The sequence below is a fragment of the Myxine glutinosa genome, chromosome 9, assembly GCF_964187855.1.
Source record: "Myxine glutinosa chromosome 9, kmMyxGlut1.1, whole genome shotgun sequence".
Taxonomy (NCBI): domain Eukaryota; kingdom Metazoa; phylum Chordata; class Myxini; order Myxiniformes; family Myxinidae; genus Myxine; species Myxine glutinosa.
This window is the reverse complement of record NC_136269.1, coordinates 58,726,931-58,750,290: the sequence shown is the minus strand read 5'-3', so window position 1 is coordinate 58,750,290 and position 23,360 is coordinate 58,726,931. Positions and strand designations below refer to the sequence as shown.

Genomic DNA, 23,360 nt, shown 5'->3' with positions numbered 1-23,360 from the left:
AAAATTAATTCCCTCTGAAAAAGTACAGTGACATTGCCCGCAGACTACCCAACCGCAGACCAGGCAATGTCACTGTACCGGGACATTTCATCAATCAATGACAATATGCGGTCCGCTAGGACTACCCGAAAAAAATTGAGCAGGGTTCGTCCCACGGAAATGCATTTTTGGTCAGCTCCTTGAAGATTATAAACAAACACAAATCACTTCCCTTTAAAAGGGTTTTCAACGGACAGACAACCAAAAAAAAACCGAGCAGATAGAATTGCTTTTGAACATCGATCATCAAGCGGCGTGGGCCTACCTGGCAGAGTCTCGAGGAGTCGATCACTTTCCAGCTCTTTCGTCTGAATTTCGCTTCCCAAATTTGTCTTCTGACTTTATCACTTGGAAATCTATACATCTTATATTTCCCAGATTGGTTTGAACAACCAAAAGCAGAACAACCAGTCATTTTGTTTGGCAATAAACAACATTCCCGTACCAAGCTGACGTTCACGCACGGTGAAGTTAGACACAAAATGGCGCCACGAAATCACGTGACCAGAAATCTCGGGTCAGCGCATGGCGCAACTCTCTTTATACAGGGACTCTAGTTTTATATATACAGACTTGGCATTTAATATGGAATATTTTTTTTGTGGGGGTGAACTTACTTTTCAAGATGACTTAGAACCAAAAGTTCAGTGGAATTATGTTGAAATTATTCTAGATTTTGTTAATGTGACCTTTAAAAGAAACAAAAAACACATTTGACATTTCGAAGCAAATAAATTGATCCTTGAAAGTGATGTAAACTGATATCGAACTCAATTCATGGACAGTACTGTGTTAAACTTCTGTACGTTTTCCAGAAGTATCTCTTTATTTTGCACATTAGCCAAAAAAAAATTCAACAAAAAACAAAAGCTAAATTATGACTGGGATTACGGACAGTAAAATTACAGTTCAGTACTTCGTGTAACCCCCACGAGCATTCAGGAGAGCAGGTACACGTCGAGGCATGCTGTTCACGAGTTTGCCAAGGTTTGGACAGGAATTGCTTGCCATGCAGTGACAATAGTCTGCTGCAATTCATGCACAGAGGTCGGCTGCTGGTCCAAGTTGTCGATTTGACGCGTTAATTCTGCCCACAAGTTCTCCATCGGATTCATATCCGGAGACATGGCAGGCCACTCCATATGCTCTACACCACGGTCAGCAAGAAAGTGTTGGATCATGCGAGCACGATGAGGCCGTGCATTGTTATCTTGGAAGACAAAGTTTCCTCGAAAGGCTGCACGAGCAAATGGAAGCAATGTTTCTTCCAGAATGACCCTGTACTTGAACTGGTTTAGGTTTCCATTCAGAACAACTAGGGTCAGTTTTGCCCCCTGCATGAAAAGCAGCCCAACCGGTCACCCCACCACCTCCAGCTTGGACTCTTGGCACTATATAATCTTCGTTGTGGGCTTCATGCACTTGTCTGCGCACTCGGACGCGGCCATCTTGACGATAGACCAGAAGTCTAGACTCGTCACTGAAGGTCACGTGATTGCAGTGTCCTGGCTGCCATTGACGGTGCTCTCTGGCCCACTGCAATCGGCGCTGGCTCTGTTGTCTGGTCAGGTGTGGCTTTCTCAGGGGACGCCTGGAATGATAGCCTGCTTGAACCAGTCGTTGGTTGACTAGCCTTTTGGATACAGGCACATTTGTCAGTTGCTGCCACTCAGCCCTAAGCCGATTAGCTGACTTGGTACGGCCATTGCAGACGAACAGCTGGCGATCATCTCTCCTTGTGGTTCTGCGTGGACGTCCTGGCCACCCCTCTGACACCCCTCTGGAGTAGGGACACCCCTCTGAGCATTTCGTTTCAGGATATTTGACACCTGACCTTGAGTGATGCCATACTGCCGAGCAATAGCACGCTGTTTCATGCCAGAATATCGTAAAGCCACCACTCCATGACAAACAGCATTGTCAAGTTGACGGACCATCTCCAGAGGAAGCGGCAATAGCTTTTGTAGAAGTGCAGCAGTTGTTTTCCACTAATACAGAACACAACAACCCTGATATACCCGATTGTGAAGCCAATCGTCAAATGTACCTGTCCTTACATTTTGTCACACCACCTGTGATATAATCCTTTATTGACTTCTTGCTGCGAAAGGCAATCAGTGACATTGTTCTTTCAACAAAGACATCACCGAAGGGTAAAATAAACTCACCAGATTGATATACTGAGTTCAGAAAGTAAACCCAAGTCAAGAAAAAAAATATATTCCATATTAAATGCCAAGTATGTATATATATATATATATATATATATATATATATATATATATATATATATATATATATATATATATATATAGATATATATATATAGATATATATATATATATATATATATATAGATATAGATATATATATATATCTATATATATATATATATATATATATATATATATATACATACAGTCACGTGAAAAAGTAAGTACACCCCATGTAAAGTTTTGACTTTTTCAACATATTTCAACATACAGCTATTTGATCTTCATTTCAACAATATTGATAGATAAAGGTGATATAATATAACAAATATCATGAAACATTTACATTTTGTAGTCCATTGTATTATTTAAATAAACAAAAATGCAAATTTCGCATGTGGAAAAAGTAAGTACACCCTTGGCTCTAATAGGTGGTATTGCCCTCTTTGGCAGAAACAACCTCAAGTAGGCGTTTCTTATAACTGTCTACCAGTCTCTGACATCGACTGGGAGAAATTTTTGCCCACTCCTCCATGCAGAATTCTTTCAGCTGTGCGGTGTTTGAGGGGTTTCTTGCATGCACAGCTCGTTTCAAATCCCCCCACAACATCTCGATGGAATTTAGATCCGGGCTTTGACTTGGCTATTCCAGAACCCTCCATTTCTTTCTTTTCAGCCATTCCTTGGTGGATTTACTGGCATGTTTAGGGTCAGTGTCATGTTGCAAGGTCCACCTTCGGTTGAGCTTTTCTTTCCGACAGATGGCCTCACATTATCCTCAAGCACCCTCTGGTACAATGAAGAATTCATAGTGGATTCTATGATGGTGAGCTGCCCAGGCCCTGATGCAGCAAAGCTGCCCCAAACCATAATATTTCCACCACCATGCTTTACAGTTGGTATCAGGTTCTTGTGGTCAAATGCTCTTTGGTTTTCGCCAAACATGTCTTCTGGTACTGTGGCCAAATACCTCTACCTTTGACCCATCTGTCCAGAGCACATTGTTCCAGAAGTGCTTGTCTTTGCCAAGGTGTTCATTGGCAAACTTTAGTCTTGCCCTGATGTTCTTTCTGGACAGCAAAGGTTTCTTCCTGGCACACCTCCCATGTAGATCAAATTTTTGCACCCTCTTTCTAATGGTAGACTCGTGCACTTTGACATCAACAGTGGCAAGAGCTACCTGTAGGTCGCATGATGTCATTCTGGGGTTCTTAGAGACTTCATTCAGCATCTTGCGGTCTGCTCTTGGGCTGAACTTGCTGGGGTGGCCTGGCCTGAACAAGTTTGGCAGTTGTTTGGAATCTTCTCCACTTGTAGATATTCTTCCGGACAGTCGAATGATTGATTTCAAATTGTTTGGAGATCTTTTTAAATCCCTTCCCAGACTCGTAGGCATCTACAACCTTCCTTCTGAAGGCCTCAGAGAGCTCTTTTGATCTAGGCATGGTGACGCCGCACACTTCAATAACAAAGAGCAAACCAAACTAAATGTCTGAGGTTTAAATAAGACAGGTTCCTCCAAGATCCTCTCCGACGATGTTCTAATCATTTGCACCTGAGCTGGTTCACCTGATTCTAATTTTAGGTATTTGAAGTCGTGATAAATGTAGGGGTGTACTTACTTTTTCCACATGCGAAATTTGCATTTATGTTTATTTAAATTATACACTGGACAACAAAATGTAAATGTTTCATGATATTTGTTATACTAGGGCATGCCCGTACTATATCTATATCTAAAATTATATCCCCCCCTCTATTTACATGAAATGGTTTGGTTCATGAAATGTTTTGGTCCATTCGCAACGCCAAAGCGAACGGCGAACGCTTTACATGAAATGGTTTCGTCCATGAAATGTGTTGGTCCATTCGCAACGCCAAAGCGAACGGCGAACGGCTTGCGAGTACAGTGACAATCCCCCCCCCCCCCCCCCCCCTCTATTTAGATGAAATGGTTTTTATTAGTTTTAAAACATAGTTTAACGCCAACATAGCGGCAACATAGTTTGCAAACGTGAAATAAATGAATACGCTCTCAAATGTGCCATCCGAGGCAGAGTGTGTCCGCCACGTTCGGCACACGCGATAGTTCGCTGCTCTCTGATTGGTTGAATCGTTTTTTGGACATAGCTCGGTAAGTAATTGTCCGATTAATATGAAACCTTGAAAAGGCACATCCTCGGGTCCCCAGCAATATACCTGGCAAGTTAAAAGTATATCGGACCCGTGGTTGTCGAGAAACAGCGGTCACAGACAAACGTACAAACAGAGATTACTGGAATTATAGATAGATTATATCACCGTTATCTCTCAATATTGTTGAAATGAAGATCAAATAGCTGTATGTTGAAATATGTTGAAAAAGTCAAAACTTTACATGGGGTGTACTTACTTTTTCGCGTGACTGTATATACAGTATATATATATATTGTTGTGGTTTTGGAATAAAGGATAATCCCCCTCGTAGGTAGACGCATCACAACATGAAGCCACGCGATAGTTCAGTTATTTCTTAGTGAATGTAAGCGTAGTCCTTTCCTGTGTTAGTTTTGCGTTGAGCAGGCCCGTGATTAGGGCGGTCTTTTGGTGCAAGCATGCCACGTGTCAGGCCTGAACAAGTCTGGCGAGGCCGAAGGGAGGCACTGCAGGAGGGAGTGGCCGGTAAGCATGAGCCGCCAATCAGAGCTCGAGGGGAGTGGCTAACCACGGCAATGGGAGGTGGATTTTGGAACATTCGACTAGGGCCGGGGCGGAGCCATAAAACCCTGCTCCGAGCCCCCCACCTCAGTTGGAGTTGAGAGTTCGGAGTTCGCCTGAGTTTGAGTCGGAGTCAGAGTTGAGACGGAGCCCCTGTGAGAGTGAGTTGGAGTTCGGGTTGAGGCATTGATTGAGTCAGAGAGAGAGAACGCGCAAGAGAACAAGTCAATTGCATTGCCGGTTATCGAGATTGTACACGAACTTGCCCCGTGCACCGTGCCATGCGCTCTGCGCTGTATTAATCGCGTGCTCAAGAAGACCACCCATGCCGGGCCACAGACGCGCGATCTCCTCCTGCTTGCCTTCTCCTGCATACGTGCCGTGACCGCCAGAGAGCCACGCCGGGCGAGCTGCCCCGGAGCGACCGACGGCAAAGCGCGTTTGGCATGCGAACTTCTTCTCTTCTGCTCCCCGTGTGCATGAGTGGGCTCTGTGTCTGGGTATAAGTTAAATTGGTTGAGCTTCTGCTCTGCGTCCCCTTTCCTTCATCCTGATTATTGTACGTTGTAAATAAATTGTGTTATTCCTCTTATTTGACCGTTCCCGTCCCTTCCATTGATTGACCTCACATGGTACGACTAGAACCGCTCGAATCTGGTTCCATAAAAGTAACGGCACGAGTCACTTGATACGCATACTGCTTGGGCGTACTCGATTAAGCGTGGCTTGTGCGAGGTTCGGCCCCCGCTCTCGTGGCAGCGAGGGTTAAAGGTACGTGCGACGTTGACCCGATACCCTTTTTCACGCTTGCCCCGGAAGTGGCGATTCGGCCTCATGGACACGAAGACCCAGGGGGGGAAAAGGGGGTTTAATCCCCCCTTTGTAACGGGAACGGGCTTCGGGAGATCCGCAACAAATTGGTAGTCAGGAGTGGGATTTGAACGCTGAAAAAAATTTTGGACACCAATTTGTACAAATTGGCCACAACAAATTGGTGTCTAGGAGTGGGATAATTGGACCTAGAGTGCGCTTCATGCACTCAAAATTACGAGCGCACGATATTTCGTTTTAAAAACCAAATTAAATTCGTACCATGGCTGGCCAAGACGGTCAAATGCCGGTGGGGATAGTAGAGGAAGAATTAATGACCCAGGACCAACAGGGACAGTTGGTAGTGGAGGAAGTTGAAGTAGGTGCGGCAGTTGGCAAAGAAAATGGCGGCGCCTCGCACATCGCGGCGGAGGCCGGGTCCACTGCGCAAGTGGGGGTTATGGACGTGCAATCATTCATGACACAATTCATAGCATGCCTGAAAGAAGAGGGGGACAAAACAAGAAGGGTAATGAAAAAGATCAGTGAAAAAATGGACGCCGAAATAAGCAAATCCAGGTGCAACCGGGACACAATGGGGGAGGACATTGGGCGCAGGTTGAGCGAGGAAGTAGCAGTGGTACGCGATGAGGTGACATGGTGTGGAGAACGCGTGGGGAGCGAGCTTGAGCGAAGGACAGCCAAGTTGACTGGGGCCATGGGAGTAGCGACGCGGGGTGTAGAGGGGCCGGTGATCGCAAATTGGAAAATAAAATTTTGGGGGCGCCGGCGAAGGCTGAGTTCGAAAAAGAAATTTTATGGGCGCCGACGATCGTTGAGTTGGAGGAGACAACCCGGGTAGAAAAAGAAATAATTGGGGCCGAAGAGACGGGAGAGCCAGGGAATAAATCATGGGAGAAGGAAGAAATGGAGTGTGAACATAGTCTGTATTTGCACCGTGATGCCGGGCTTGCTGACAAAATAAAAAGTTTGCAGGTGCTGGCGGAGAAGGCGGGCCCTGCGGTGAGTAGCGAAAATGGCGCGAATGTGTTTGGCGCGAGCGGGTGTTCGGCGCGCTTGGGACAGAGGCGAGACCCAGGCGTTCGCCGAAGGCCCATTGTGCAGTGTATGAGAGAGTGTGTTATGAAGTACGAGAGAGAGTGTGCGCCGGAGCGTGAATGGGAGTGTGCTCCAGGGGGGGTGGATAAAGAGTGTGCGATGGCCGAGTGTGTTACAGAGTGTGTAACGGGAGAGTGCGCACCTGGGGGTGTGGACAAAGAGTGTGCGATGGCCGAGTGTGTTACAGAGTAGGAGGGAGAATGCACACCGAACTGTGAGCAGGAAGAGTGTGTAACGGAGTGTGTGGAAGGCACGTGGGCGCCAGGGTGTGCGAGTGCGGAGTGGGTCGCGAGGTGTGAGGACGCGGCTCAAGCATCGACACCGACCGGGGTAGCGTGTAGTGGGACTGGTAGCGTATGTGAGCCCCCGGTGAGTTGTGTGCTGCAGGGACCGTAGGGAATCCGTGCTGTGTCGGTCTCACAAGGACCGGCATGCACGATTCGTACTGGCCACCGCACTGTGTGGTTGGTGCCGTGCCGTGGCGGCAAGGCCGATCGGCGAGGTTCAAGGGGAGGTCGGAGTTTTCGGAGCCGCGCACCCTTTCGGGTGCGATGCTCCGACCGTGACCGGTTGGGTGCCCGTGCGTGGGACCACGAGGCCTCGCGCAGGGATGGAGCCCTGCACCTCGGCCCATCCATCCCTCCCCCCCTGGATCGAAAATGCCGGACGGACACCACATACAGGCGACCAACCACCCGGATGGATCGCTCGGCCCATCGAGGCCGGGCCGTGACAATGTACATCCACTTGCAGAGGCTCAGAGTGTAGAGGACTGTGAAGAGTAGTGTACCCCACGTCCAAATGGTAGTTTCACCATTCCTCACATAGGGGGGCCCAGGAGCATTTGTTTAGGGGGATGGCAGTGATAGGCCCATGGAGGTGCCAGCAATGGTTACCTTCATGGGGCACCGAAGCTAGCCGAGGGAGGGCTAGGATAATGTTAGGGAACTAGAAGACCTTAGGGACATAATAATTAAGTAGTGACACCTGTACTGTAGTGGGGACATAGGTAGCTTAGGTGGTTGATAAAGAAAAGGGAGTGCATAGTGTAAAGGGACGACGGGGAAGCACAAGTTTTAGGGGAAATCAGTTAGGTAGATGATGCTGTGTGTGTTTGAGGAATTGTGTTGAAGTGTAAAAGGAATTGTGTTGAGGTGTGTGAGAAAAATGGTGTGCAAGACATTTGGAGTGAGAACAAAAGGTGTGTGCAAGATATATGGTGTGCGAGATAAGAGGTGTGGAATGCTTGGTGTGGAATAAAAGTTGTGGAATGCATTGTGCGAAGGAGTGAATGGGGGGAGTGGAACCCATTCGTGAAAGCCGGGGGGGGGGGGGGGTTGTGTAAAGCCAGGTAAAGGGCATAGGTAAATTGTATGGATATTGACACCTATGGTGCGGGTAGTGGAAAGTAGTGCTTTGTAGGGTGCGTGAGTCTGTGGAATGGCTGGGCGTGTGGCTTACTTAGTGCGTATGGTTATTGGGGCACTCCGCCACTGGTAGTTTGGCGGCCAGGTGAGGCCGCAGGTAAGCTCTGGGAACCTGTTATTTGTATTAGTGAGTTGGGCCCGAGGATCCCATCAGAGGACCCGGGTTGCCCGATACCAAGGTGGGCACAGAGGGGGTATAAGTGCCAGGGAGGGCCTTCCCCAGTTAGGTAGTCGCGAGGAGCAGGTAAGCTCGGGTGGCGGCTTCAGTGGCGGAGGTGCGCAGGTAGGTAGACCTGCTAGTGGAGTCACATGACCCAGCCCCGAAATTGTGCGAGGGCACAGATTGAAAATTTGTTGGGGGTGAGACCCAAATTCAGAGGGCACCACAGTGTGGGCAATGGGAATTCGGGTTCTTAGAACCACATCGTTTAAAGAGGCCGATTGGCAGGGTACGACCCCAGGTAGGTTAAAAGTAAATGTCAGTAGTGTAGTTAGGATGAAAGAAATCCCTTCGCACCATCCACAGCCAGTCACCGAGGAGGATGAGCTCCACACCAAGGCTCTGTGAACGATTGGAAAGTAAGATGCGTCAGGACGTAATGAGACATTGTGTTTGTTCCATCCCTTCCTTCCTGGGAGGGATTGGGTGACGAATTTGGAGTTAGAGGGGGATATGGGAGACAAGACGTAGTGATGGATTGTAAATACAAGGGGGGCTAGGGTAGGGTAGCCAACGGTGGGGGGTACAGACGGTTAGGGACAAGTCTGCTCTGCTCGCTCTTCCACGTCCCTCGCGCCGCACCACCTTGTTTTTCTGTGTGCCATTGCGTCTTTTCCCCTTGCTTGTTGTGCCTTGTCTCTCCCCCTGCCCCAGGACCATTATGGTGGCCGAACTGTGCAGCGCCATCGACCTGTGCAGCATCCCTTCTGCACATTGCTGCCATGTCATTGTCGCACCTGTGCAGCTGAACTGTGCAGCACATTTATGCCAATCCTTTTGCTGCACCCTTGTTGCAACTGTGCAGCTGACCTGTGCAGCACTTTGCTGCCAAACCACCTTTTGCTGCATATTGTTACACTCATGGACCACAAGCCTTGTGGCCTTGCACCTTTGCTGTGCAGCATCTTGCTGCAAAATCATCTTGCACTTCGGACCACTTGGTTGAGTGGCATTGATGCCACACAGTTGGACCACGTGAGAACGGCCCTACGTGGCGATGAAAAAAAAAAGAAAAAAAAAGAAGCATTTTTGTGCATTTTATTATTGTGTGCTAGGGATAACGAAGTTCTGCAAGTTTAGATGGCCCTGATGCTTCAAATGGCCTGTATTGCGGTCAGGGGGCCAGCTGGTTTGATAGACGCACACGGAAGAAGCAAGAAGCAAGATGCAAGCAGCAAGTGCCATTTATGAGAGTGTTTTGTTGTGTTTCTCTCCCCTCCAATCTTCTCTTCCAAAAAGAACAGATTCTGGGTCATAGAATTGTAAATATACGTGCTTGTAAATATAAGAATGTGCCCACCGGCGATGTGTTTAGTTTGAAAATTCCGGAAATTTTCGGGTAGTTGTGGGCGTGAAACTGTTAGATAGCTGCCCAACACAATGGGAGGGACATATCTAGTGCTAAAACTGTCGCACACATGGGTCAGAGTAAATGCTAGGGGGAACCACACCTATGTGTCACATTTAAAAGTAAGGTTAATTTTGCATGTCAGGCTCTACCGGTCGTTCCATTGTTGGGATCGACTCGGGCCGAGTCTGGGGAGAGAGGGGTGTAGTGTTGTGGTTTTGGAATAAAGGATAATCCCCCTCGTAGGTAGACGCACCACAACATGAAGCCTCGCGATAGTTCAGTTATTTCTCAGTGAATGTAAGCGTAGTCCTTTCCTGTGTTAGTTTTGCATTGAGCAGGCCCGTGAGTAGGGCAGTCTTTTGGCGGTAGCATGCCACGTGTCAGGCCTGAACAAGTCTGGCGAGGCCGAAGGGAGGCACTGCAGAAGGGAGTGGCCGGTAAGCACGAGCTGCCAATCAGAGCTCGAGGGGAGTGGGAACCACGGAAACGGGAGGTGGAGTTTGGAACATTCAAGTAGGGCCGGGGCAGAGCCATAAAACCCTGCTCCGTAAGCATTTTTTATAGCCATAAAGCCATAAAACCCCATAAAACAACCTCAGTTGTAGTTGAGAGTTCGGCGTTCGCCTGAGTTTGAGTCAGAGTCAGAGTCAGAGTTGAGTCGGAGCCCCTGTGAGAGTGAGTTGGAGTTCGGGTTGAGGCATTGATTGAGTCAGAGAGAGAGAACGTGCAAGAGAACGAGTCAATTGCATTGCCTGTTATCGAGATTGTACACGAACGTGCCCCGTGCCCCGTGCCCTGCGCTCTGCGCTGTATTAATCGCGTGCTCGAGAAGACGACCCGTGCCGGGCCACAGACGCACGATCTCCTCCTGCCTGCCTTCTCCTGCATACGTGCCGTGACCGCCAGAGAGCCACGCCGGGCGAGCTGCCCCGGAGCGACCGACGGCAAAGCGCGTTTGGCGCGCGAACTTCTTCTCTTCTTGTCTCCGTGTGCGTGAGTGGGCCCTGTGTCTGGGCTTAAGTTAAATTGGTTAAGCTTCTGCTCTTTGTCCCCTTTCCTTCATCCTGATTATTGTACGTTGTAAATAAATTGTGTTATTCCTCTTATTTGACCGTTCCCGTCCCTTCCATTGATTGGCCTCTCATGGTACGACTAGAACCGCTCGAATCGGGTTCCATAAAAGTAACGGCACGAGTCACTTGATACGCATACCGCTCAGGCATATTCGATTAAGCGTCGCTTGTGCGAGGTTCGGTCCCCGCTCTCGTGGTAGCGTGGGTTAAAGGTATGTGCGACGTTGACCTGATACCCTTTTTCATGCTTGCTCCGGAAGTGGTGATTCAGCCTCGTGGAGACGAAGACCCAGGGGGGGGGAAAAGGGGTTTAATCCCCCCTTTGTTACGGGAACGGGCTTCAGGAGATCCGCAACAATATATATATCTATATTATAATAGCCGTAGATGATTCTGTCTGTCTGTCTGTCTATCTGTTGGGTGTCTGTCCGGGGTGTGGCTTACTCGGTTTGCAGAGTAGCTCCACCCATAGCTCCACCCATTCTGGGAGTGGCTATAAACAAATATCCACCATTTTATTAACTCGCATAGCTTTGAGTCCTGTTTTGTAGGCCCGTGGTGTCTTGCTCTCCCCCAGTTTTATTTCAAATCAAATTCGATAAATTATTTCATTTTTCACAGTCGCTAACATAGTTTTAGACTCGGTTGAAAAAAAACGGGAAGAAAATCCGATGAAAGTTGCCGTTTATAGAACGAAATGAATTCTCAAAGGCCTGTAACTTCAAGGCCATTGAGTCTCTCTCACGCCTTTATCTCCAATCTAACTCACCATATGATTTCATTTTTATCGATGGTTTTACTTTTAGACTCGGTGTCAGCAATAATTGAGAACAATCCACACACGCGGGAAAATGCAGAGATATATTTTTTAAAATCGCGTCATGGTGTATCATACACCGCCCAACATGACACCGCCGGCAATGTGTCGATATATATTAAAAATTCGCTTTTGCTTTTCCGTTATGATATATTACTATTTCGTTTGATGATAGTCGTCACAAAAACGTCAACAATGATGCCGACATATATTTCTTCGTTTTTATTTCATTCAACATATTAGCCGGAAGTAAAATATGTTTCAGGAAATTACCGAGAGATATTTCTTCGTTTTTTTTATTAGTTATGTGCGCATACACTTTAAATAGGTTTATGTGAAATCTTTAATTTTCCACAAACATTCCACACACGCGGGAAAATGCAGAGATATATTTTTTAAAATCGCGTCATGGTGTATCATACACCGCCCAACATGACACCGACGGCAATGTGTCGATATCTATTTTAAATTCGATATATCATTTCATTTTTCACAGTCGCTAACATAGTTTTAGACTCGGTTGAAAAAAAACGAGAAGAAAATCCGATGAAAGTTGCCGTTTATAGAACGAAATGAATTCTCAAATGCCTGTAACTTCAAGGCCATTGAGTCTCTCTCACGCCTTTATCTCCAATCTAACTCACAATATGATTTCATTTTTATCGATGGTTTTAGAGTCGGTGTCAGCAATAATTGAGAACATTCCACACACGCGGGAAAATGCAGATATATTTTTTAAAATCGCGTCATGGTGTATCATACACCGCCTAACATGACACCGACGGCAACGTGTCGATACATATTAAAAATTCGATATATCATTTCATTTTTCACAGTCGCTAACATAGTTTTCGACTCGGTTGAAAAAAAACGGGAAGGAAATCCAATGAAAGTTGCCGTTTATAGAACGAAATGAATTCTCAAACGCCTGTAACTTCAACTTCAAGGCCATTGAGTCTCTCTCACACCTTTATCTCCAATCTAACTCACCATATGATTTCATTTTTATCGATGGTTTTGGACTCGGTGTCAGCAATAATTGAGAACATTCCACACACGCGGGAAAATGCAGAGATATATTTTTAAAAATCGCGTCATGGTGTATCATACACCGCCCAACATGACACCGACGGCAACGTGTATTATTAAATATATATTAAAAATATATTATATTAATTTCGGCGTGTATAAAAAAATATATTAAAAATTCGCTTTTGCTTTTCCGTTAAGATATATTACTTTTTCGTTTGATGACAGTCGTCACAAAAACGTCAACAATGATGCCGACATATATTTCTTCGTTTTTATTTAATTCAACATTATTAGCCGGAAGTAAAATATGTTTCAGGAAATTACCGAGAGATATTTCTTCGTTTTTTAAAATTAGTTATGTGCGAATACACTTTAAATAGGTTTATTTGAAATCTTTAATTTTCCACAATATAATTTACTTGCCATTTATCATTTGATGATTACGAGACAAATTCCTCTTGAGGATCGTGACAATTCATGCGCTGCGTGGAAACTTCTATTTCCAAAATGAATGAGACGATCGATGAAGAACGCAGACTTGAACAGGATGCAGCAAGAAAACGAATGAGACGGGCGAACGAGTCCATCGACGAACGTCAATGCAAACTTGCGGGGTCACCCGTGGGAATCCCACGGGCATGGATGTGTGTGACATTTCGACATATTGAGTTAGATGCTGCACATTCATTTTTACAAAATGGTTACTGGCAAGTCATCAGATCCAGAAATGGTGTAAAAACCACCGTTTAGAGGCCATTTTTCCCCGCAAAGCGGGGGTTGGCCTTTTCGGGGACCGTGGTAGTTGTTGTTTTTTTGTCCCCTTTTTGAAGCAATGTTTTACGGCCGGATGCCCTTCCTGACGCCAACCCTTTTTGCCGCCTTCAACGACAAACAGGGAATTACCAGTGAACTGGTACTCAATTAGCCGACCTCGGAAGGATGACAGGCTGAGTCAACCCCCCTGGCATTAATTCGGCGATCGACCGAGATTCGAACCCAGGATCCTAAGCCGGCACCCTAGCCGCTAGCCCAACACCAGAAATGGTGTCATGAACACAATTTATTCCCGCGCAAGCACAAAAGCAAGACGGGCCGATTTCCGATTCCGACGGGCCGACGGGCGAGACGGGCCGATTTCCGATTCCGACGGGCCGATTTGGAGCAAGAAAAAGAACGAGACGGGAGAAAAAGGAGAGAAACGAGACGGGGAAAGCCGATTGGAGAGGCGAGTGAGGCGCGATTGGAGAGGAGTGTGAGGCGCGATTGGAGAGGAGTGTGAGGCACGATTGGAGAGGAGTGTGAGGCGTGATTGGAGAGGAGTGTGAGGCACGATTGGAGAGGAGTGATTGGAGGGGAGTGTGAGGCACGATTGGAGAGGAGTGTGAGGCACGATTGGAGAGGAGTGTGAGGCGCGATTGGAGAGGAGTGTGAGGCGCGATTGGAGAGGAGTGTGAGGCGCGATTGGAGAGGCGTGTGAAGGATTGCAGAGGAGAGGAGTGTGAGGGATTGGAGAGGTGAGGGATTGGAAAGGAGAGGGATGTGAGGGTTTGGAGAGGAGAGGAGTGCTAGGTGGAGAGAGGAGAGTGTCAGGTGGAGACAGGAGAGTGTCAGGTGGAGACAGGAGAGTGTCAGGTGGAGAGGAGTGAGGGGTCACATATTATGTGAAATAACTAAATTCACACCATTTCTGGATCTGATGACTTGCCAGTAACCATTTTGTAAAAATGAATGTGCAGCATATAACTCAATATGTCGAAATGTCACACACATCCATGCCCGTGGGATTCCCACGGGTGACCCCGCTAGTATATATATATATATATATATATATATATATATATATATATATATATATATATATATATATATATATATATATATTGTTGCGGATATGAGGACTGTATTTTTTTTTGATTGTGTTGTATTGTGGTAAATTGGTGATGAATAGTGCTTGAGTCTGCGCCTCCTGCCTCCGGAGCTGTGTAAAGGTCAAAAGGGCGTCCCATAATTAGTCCACAAGCATACACGTCAGCCAATAATAGAATACCCCTGTTCGATAGTTATATCTTATTCTGTGTTTTAGGGTAAGGCTGTGTCTCCCATTAATTGAAATACTCCATTGCACCAGTGAAAGAGATAGATTCCCTTCATTCCCATTCCCAAAACCTCCATTCCCCCTTTTCGTCGATTCGCAATTACCTCCCCTCCAATAACCGCCATTGACCACGAGGCAGGGTCGGAGAAGAAAGGCGTGTCTCCACCTCGTCATAGAGGGGAGGAGTGAGCCAGCCCCACTCGACCAACCATGAGCCAGGGGTTTGGCTAGGGAGGGCGGAGGAAGAGCTATCGGGGATGTTCGCAAAGGTTGAGGGGCAGGGCCTATATAACCCACGGCAGGGCGTTTCCCAAGGCAGATGAGCTTTTACAGGCAGACGAGAGGGAGTCCAAGCCGTTGAGACGAGAGGAGGTCCAAGGCAGATGAGCTGAGAAGAGAGAGGGTCCAAGAAAGAGCTGAGTTGTGAGGTCCAACAAGCAGAGATCATTCAAGGAAGCACCAAGCCTGCTATTTGTCACCTTGCTCGCGAGCGGCAGCGTCTACAGTAGCAGCAGCAACAACGCTCGCCAACCGCTTAGGGACCTGGACGGCAGTTCGGAGCAGGGCCGCGAAGGAACGGCGGCTGCCCAACGTGCGGATCGTGCTGCCGGACTCAGTGGACTTTCCTCTCCTTCCAGCCAATTCCTGTCATCATTCCCCGTGTGAGTCGTCTTCGTTTGTTCTGTCCTGGGTAGGTAATTAAGTCTGTATAAGCTAAAGATTGCACTGTGTCACCTGCGTCTTATGTGTTGTAAATAAACGTGACTGCTTGCTTCCTACTTATATGTGTAAATAATAAATCCAATTACTCTTCTGTCCGTCTTCTCGTCTTATTCCTTTTCCTCTTTGCATTCGGTCGTTTTAGAGTTTTCCAGATTGGGCAGCTGCGGTGCGATACGGCCAAAGTTTGGGGTGAATCGGGTGAGTTGGGGAAGAATCGGGGGAACTGTTAGGTCGCGGTAATACACCACCGCTCGGTCAAAATAACATCTTGTCCGCGACCCGCGACAATATATATATATATATATATATATATATATATATATATATATATATATATTATATATATATATATATTGTTGCGAATATGGAATTTGGCCTCCATATCCGCTTGTAAATATTCCCCTATTTTCCCCAATACTCCCCAACTATCCCCAATCCCCCATTCCCTAGTCCCATTGTCTGTAAACAACAATCAGTAGAGCCGACCTTCCCCTTATTCCCCCATTAAATGTCGTGCCCAGGTCCACCGCACCACACGTAGACAACTTTCGGACATCTTGCTAGTTATTCTTAGTCTATGTCAGTTAAGGCCTCGTTTCCATTAATTATGACTCTTCGTTGCACCAGAATGTGATTATATGGCATCAGTAGTGAGTTTAGGACCTTTCCCATACCTCCTTCCATCTTCCATACCTCCTTCCATCTTCTTCCACAACTATAACTACAACAACAGAGGAGATGGGGGCGGCGCGGCGGCGCGGGGGAGGATGCGTCCTCACACCGGCTCGGCGCTCCACGGGGTTACCAGAGGGGCTGGCTGTCAGCTCCTCGTCAAGGGCGGAGCCTGGTAACCCCCCCGCACCCAATCAGAAGGGCGGACCGATTCCATCTGGGGCGGAGCTAACGAGCCGAGGGCGTGTCACTCCCCGCCGGATATACGTGGCGACTTAGCGGACGTGACGAGAGATGCGCCCCCAGCTGAAGAGAAAGAAGGACCTGCGAGCGCTGAGAGAGATGCGCCCCGCCTGAGAAAGAACGTTACCCCCGAGCGCTGTGACCTCCCCGCATCTTTGGACCGGACTGTACCCTGCCTTGAGCCAAGAGTGCACCTTGAGCCATCGATACCCGCTTTCCTAGCCATCAATCCCCGTGTGAGTCAGCCGTTGTCCCGTTTACCTGTCGTCTGTCCGGGGTTAAGATAAGCCTGTGTCTAAGTGCCCATCTTTTCTGTGCTTTACCTCTAGCCCCTGTAATCTAACCTTTTCCGTACGAATATAATTGAGAATCGAAACATTGGTGTCTGTCATTATAATCCAGCCGGGTGTCTTCTTTTCCTTTATTGATCCAGCGTAGCGCGGCTCCGTCAACGTTCGAGTACAATCGGGTAATTTGTGCGGACACGACGGCCATTCCGCTCGGCCCACCTTAACATCAAAGTCGTGTCTGTAACAATTGGTGTCGAGGAGTGAGATTCGGACCCGGGACTAAATTAGTTAGGCCCAAATTTTGGGAGGGAAAATCGAGCCGGAGCGCGTACTGCGCTCGACAAAATCGATCCGGAGCGCGGTCCCGCGGTTACTGCGCTCGACGAAATTATAACAGCAAAATTTGGATTTGTGTTACGAAACTCGAATTTTGAAAGTCGCGCTATGGCGGATCAAGACGGCTGGGGTCCGGTAGGGGAGAGTGAAGCAGGGTCGGTCCAGGACCAAATTGAGACACGTGAGGAGAGCGAAACAGCGGGGGTAGCAGACGCGCGAAATGGCGCCTCGCTGGTTACCGCGCCCGCGACCGTGGTAGCGCCGCCGATGGATTGGGGCCTATTTATGGAACAAATAAAGGCCTTTATGGTTAAGTCGGGTGAAGAAATGAAGGACGAGATGAGGGCTAATAGTCAGCAATTGGGAAACCAAATTGTGGGATTGAGGGCTGATAGTGAGCGATTAGAGGGCCAAATGGGGGTAATGAGGGACGAAGCGAGGGGTACCGGTGAGGGGTTAGACAACGGGATAAAAGAAGTGAAAAATGGGTTAATGGGGGTAGAAAATAGAATGGCTGCCCAGGAGAATCAGATAGAGGGAGTGAAAAATGGGTTAGAGGGGTTAGAAAACAGTATGGAAGGCAAATTGAGGGACATGAGGGACCAAGCGGAAAGGGAAGTTAAACAAATGGAGCAGCAGATAGAGGGGGTCAGAATGGGGGTAGAAACCAAACTGGATGCTCACAGGGAGGAAATGGAGCAGATGAGGGTGGCATCTGGGCAGGAGATGCAAGTGATGGGAGAGGAGATCAGGAGAGGAGTGAGTGAGGAGGTCGGAGGAGTGCGCGAGGAGGTGAGGCACTGTAAGGAGCACATGGAGAAGGAGGTGAGAAAGGGGACTGTAAAGTTACAGGGGGGCATAGAGGTCCTGACGCAGGAGGTGGAACAGCTGACGGAGGGACAAAAAGGACTAACGGAGCAGGTTCAAAGGAACACTGTGGTATTAGGAGGTTTAAAAGCGACACAAAACGACATAAAAAACGACTTAATAGCGACAAAGAGGGAATGTCAGATGGTACGTGAGGGACTGACAACGAGGTTGGACGAGGTGATAGAGGTAATGGAGACGAAGGACCGGCAGGTGAGGACGCACCTGGAAACGGTCAAGGTAGCCTTAGAGGATGAGCTTGAGGAGACGTACCGGGGAATAGAAGAGGTGAAGCACAAATTAGAAGAAGTGGAAGAAGGGATGAGCGAAATTAAGAAGCGACGGAGAGGGGATAAGAAAGAGATAAAAGAGGAGATAAAAGAATTGGTCCAAAGTCTGTGTTTGGATCGTGATGATGTGCTCATTAACCGGATGAGGGATTCGCAGGTGATGGAGGAGAAGCGAAGAGGAAGAGGACCCGGTGTAAGTGGTGACCAATATGGTCGTGCGTATGATGCGCCAGGGGATTTAAGAAGCTTGGGGGTCGAGATGGACCCGGGTGTTCGTGAGAGGCCACTGGTGAAGTGTGCGAAAGGTCTGGTGTGCGAAAAAGGGGGTGTGCGAGAAAGTCCGACTCTGGGGTGTGTGAGGAAAAAGTGCGTGCCAAGGAGTGAGGGTGCTGGCGAGAGTGAGTCGGTCGTAGCGCGTGTGCGAGGGGGCACATGGAAGCGCGGGGTGGTGAGTGTTACAGAGGGTGTGACGGGAGAGTGTGCGCAAGAGTGTGCACGAGAAAGGTGTGTGACGGACAGGTGCATGGGGAAAGAGTGCGCTGTCAGAAGTAAGGAAGAGTGTCCACCTGTGGTGAGTGTTACAGAGGGTGTAACGGGAGAGTGTGCGCGAGAAAGGTGTGTGACAGACAGGTGCATGAGGAAAGAGTGCGCTGTCAGAAGTAAGGAAGAGTGTCCACCTGTGGTGAGTGTTACAGAGGGTGTAACGGGAGAGTGTGCGCGAGAAAGGTGTGTGACGGACAGGTGCATGAGGAAAGAGTGCGCTGTCAGAAGTAAGGAAGAGTGTCCACCTGTGGTGAGTGTTACAGAGGGTGTAACGGGAGAGTGTGCGCGAGAAAGGTGTGTGACGGACAGGTGCACGAGGAAAGAGTGCGCTGTCAAGAGTAAGGGTGAGTGCGTTGTCAAGAGTGGTGGTGAGAGTATTGAGAGTGACAAGGAGAGTGAGTTAGTTGTGACAGGTGAGCGAGGATGTACACCTGGGATGGAAGGATGCACACCTGGAATGGTAGAGCGTGAGTGGGAATGCACGCTGGAATTAGTGGTGAGGCACGTGGTTGGGTGTGCGAATGAGAGCACACCTGTGATTGTCACAGAGGAGGTGACCGAGGAGGGGGCGCGAAGAGGTGTGTTGGTGAGGTGTGCTACCAACGAATGTGTGCCAAAGTGTTCGGTGGTCAGGTGTGTGACCAAGGCTGTGAGTGGAATGAGGGTACCTGGGTGTGTAAGGAAAGGTACGAGGAGCATGGGAGCGGCTGGATGTGTGAGCAAGGAACGGGCTGCGGGGTGTAAGCGTCCAGGTGAAGCATCGACGTTAGACGGGGTAGAGTTTAGAACGACTTATAGCCGAATCGGGCCCTCGGTGCGTGCTGGGCCTCGCTTTGAACGGCCGCGTCCGTGCTCCACTAGGCGGAGCGGGCAGCCCGATAGAAAGGGTCGTCATGGCGACCACTTTTTGGTGAGACGTGCCGGCAGGTCTAGATCGGGGCATTGGATGGCTCCACGCCGAGGTGGTGCGTGGGATCTCGGCACGGGTAAGCCCCCGTCCCTGCACCGAGTGCCGGACGCATCCTGCCGCCGGCACAAAACAACTAGCATTCATGGCTTGGCTTTACGAAGCCGGGCTTTGGATAGGAATTGGCGCACCGAGAGGCAGTAGTGAGTAGACTGGGTGATGAGGTTAGTGTTTTGGCCCCGAAATGAGAAAAACAAAATTTGGTGATTGGCAAGGGATTGGCAGTAGTGATTGGCAGATGATGGGTAGTGATTGGCAAATTTTTAATTTGTTGAAATTTGACGTGCCAAATTGGTAGTGAGAGACCCCCAATGTGGTGGGATGGCAAATCCATCATCCCTCGCATGTGGGGCAAATGCGCAATAGCTTATGGGGTGTATGGCAGTGAAAACTAGCCCGGGTGGGTTAGGTTATATTGATAGGGCCCTAGAAGATGACAGTAGGTAACGTTAAGTTTAGTTAGTGACTGATACCTGTAGTGGGGACGCAGGTAGATTAGTGTGGATGATAATGACGAGGGAGCGCAATAGTTTAAAGGGACGACTGGGAAGCGCAAGTTTCAGAAGGGAGTAGTTAGCTGAGGTGATGCCGTGTTTGTGAGAATTGAACAGGTGTGATTGCACAGGTGTGCAACTGGACAGGTGTGTGGAGCAGTGTATGAGTAGTGAGTGTTGTGGATCAGCGCGAATGCGCTTGGGGATAGAAGGGTGCAGGTGGCACCAGGTGTGAGAGCACAGGTGTGCAAGTACAGGTGTGTGGAGAGAGTTGGAGTAAGTGGTACGGAGTGGTGTGCATGGTGCGAAGGTGTGAATGGGGGAAGAGTGGACCCCCATCACGGATACCCGGGGCGGGTAGTGTAAGTGTTAGGTAGAGGGTACAGGTAAATTGTGGTTGGATATTGGCATCTGTGGTGCGGTTGCAGAATGGTACTTGGATGGGTGCATTAGTGTTGTGGAAATGGCTGGGCGTGTAGCCTGTTAGTGTGTGTAGTTGGTTGGGCACTCCACCACTGTGAGGATGTCGGCCAGGTGAGGCCGCAGGTGGGCTCTGGGAGCCGGTAGTTGTGAGTGGGTGCCTGAGGATCCCGGGTGTGGATCGGGCAGCCCAGTGCCAGAGAGGGCACGGAGTGGGGAGAGCGCCAGAGGGCCTTCCCCAGGTAGATAGGTTAGGGTAAGGAGCAGGTAAGCTCGGAGGCAACTACAGTGGTGGAGGTGTGCAGGTGGGTAGACCCGCTGGGAGAGGTACACGCCACAGCCCAGAAATTGTGCGAGGGCACCGGGAGATGAATCGGGGGAGTGAGACCCCAAATTGAAGAGCACCACAGTTTGGCCAATGGGAATTGGTTTTTAGAACCCATAGTGTAAGAGGGCCAATGGTTTGGCCGGAGAAAGACCCCGGGTAGTGTAAAGTTGTTAAAGTCATTTAGGAGATAGTTAGGATTGATGAACCTGTCGCACCATACGCAGCCACTTACCTGTGGTGATGATGATGACTCCACACCTGTGTTTTCTTTGTTTTGTTGCAGGAGATGAATCGCTGTGTGGATTGTGAGACGCATCACGACGTGGATGAGACATTGGGGTGATTCCATCTCTCCCTCCCTAGGAGGGACTGATGATGAATTGGTAATGGCAAATTATGATGTTGAATTGGTGATGGCAAATTATGATGTTGAGTTGGAGATGGCAAATTTTGATGAAAGTTGAAAATGGCAAATTTGATTGGTTAGGAGGGAGAGAAGACGAATTTGGTTTATGGGAGGAACGGGGAAGACAGTAGGGATGTTTGTTGATTTGTAAAGTAGATGTTTATGGGTAGTGTTGTGTTGTGTGGATACAGTAAGGGGTAAGGGAGGGGCCATGTAGGTTACCTGGTGGGGGGGGGGGGAGCGTACGATAGGAACGTACCTGTCTCACCTGGTTCCCATGTGCCCCCAGTGTGCATCACCTTACATTGCGTGCACTTTTGCGCCCTTACCACCTTACTCACTTGTCTGCTTCTTTTGTCTCCCACCTCCGAGGATCTGGCTTTGGGGTAGAGAGAGAGGAGAGAGAGGTGCTGGCTGCGCAGTTGTGGGCCTGCACTTTCGCTGTTTGCTGCCGGGATCGATACACCATATGGACCGCAATGTTTGTGGCCACCCACAATGGACCGCAGTTCGTTTGCGGCCAAGCACCACCCGGGGATGGACCTATGGGTCAACGTGGCACCTATGCCATACAGGTGAACCACTTTTAGTTAACACCAAGTGCACCACAAGAAGAGCAAGAGACACCTGCAGGGTTAGGGGTTGTCGAATTTATTTTTATTCCAATGAACAATGGTGACTGCACCGATTGGTGGTGGGGTGGTGCTTTTGATGCTCGGGAAGGGTGCTCTGCACGTTATTAAAGGCCGTCGGCCACAGAGCACTCGTGGGTTGGTGTATCGATGCTGGCAAGCGTGCTCTCTCTATGCATAACATCTGCATGTGTTCCTCCAAAAACAGGTCCTGGATCGTAGTGTAAATAGCAGCGTAGTCGTGTAAATAATGCTCCCTACCGGCTGTATGTTTAGTTTGCGAATTCTTTCCGGATTCGGTTATCCTGTGGGTGTGTTTCTGTGAGGAGAAGGGTGCAACGTCGCAGGGGGACATATTTACTCATTTGTGAATATCTGTAAAACTGTCGCACTCAGGGTAGAGTTAATAGTAGAGGGAACTACATTGCGTGCCACACTAAAGTAGGTAAAAATTTATCGGGTCGGGACGCCCCGAGGGTAGAGAAGGGTGCAATGTTGCGAATATGGAATTTGGCCTCCATATCCGCTTGTAAATATTCCCCTATTTTCCCCAATACTCCCCAACTATCCCCAATCCCCCATTCCCTAGTCCCATTGTCTGTAAACAACAATCAGTAGAGCCGACCTTCCCCTTATTCCCCCATTAAATGTCGTGCCCAGGTCCACCGCACCACACGTAGACAACTTTCGGACATCTTGCTAGTTATTCTTAGTCTATGTCAGTTAAGGCCTCGTTTCCATTAATTATGACTCTTCGTTGCACCAGAATGTGATTGTATGGCACCAGTAGTGAGTTTAGGACCTCCCCACAACCTCATCTCCGCATCCTCCCATCATCTCATGGAACAACAACAACTACAACCACAGCGGGGGCGGCGCGGCCGCGGTGCGGGGAATGGGCGTCCTCACTCCGGCTCGGTTAGCCGCCATGGCCCATGTGCTCCAGGTTACCTCCAGGTTACGGGGTTACCACGAAGGGGCTGGCTGTCAGCTCCTCTTCAAGGGCGGAGCCCGGTAACCCCCCCGCACCCAATGAGAAGCGGCGGGCCGATTCCATCTGGGGCGGAGCTAACGAGCCGAGGGCGTGTCACTCCCCGCCGGATATACGCAGCGACTTACCGGACGTGACGTGAGATGCGCCCCGAGCTTGAAGAAGAACCAGTCGCGACCTCCGAGCGCTGAGAGACCTCCCTGCATCTTTCGGACCGTGTGGATCCTGTCCCTGCGCCAAGGTGCACCTTGAGCCTCGACTACCT

General features: G+C 48.9%; 1 long non-coding RNA gene across 2 annotated transcripts in view; it reads right to left on the bottom strand.

Annotated features, from left to right (window-relative positions):
* Positions 1 to 23,360, bottom strand: part of LOC137415996 (uncharacterized) — a 55,796-nt gene that overhangs the window by 2,586 nt on the left and 29,850 nt on the right. The window lies entirely within an intron of this gene.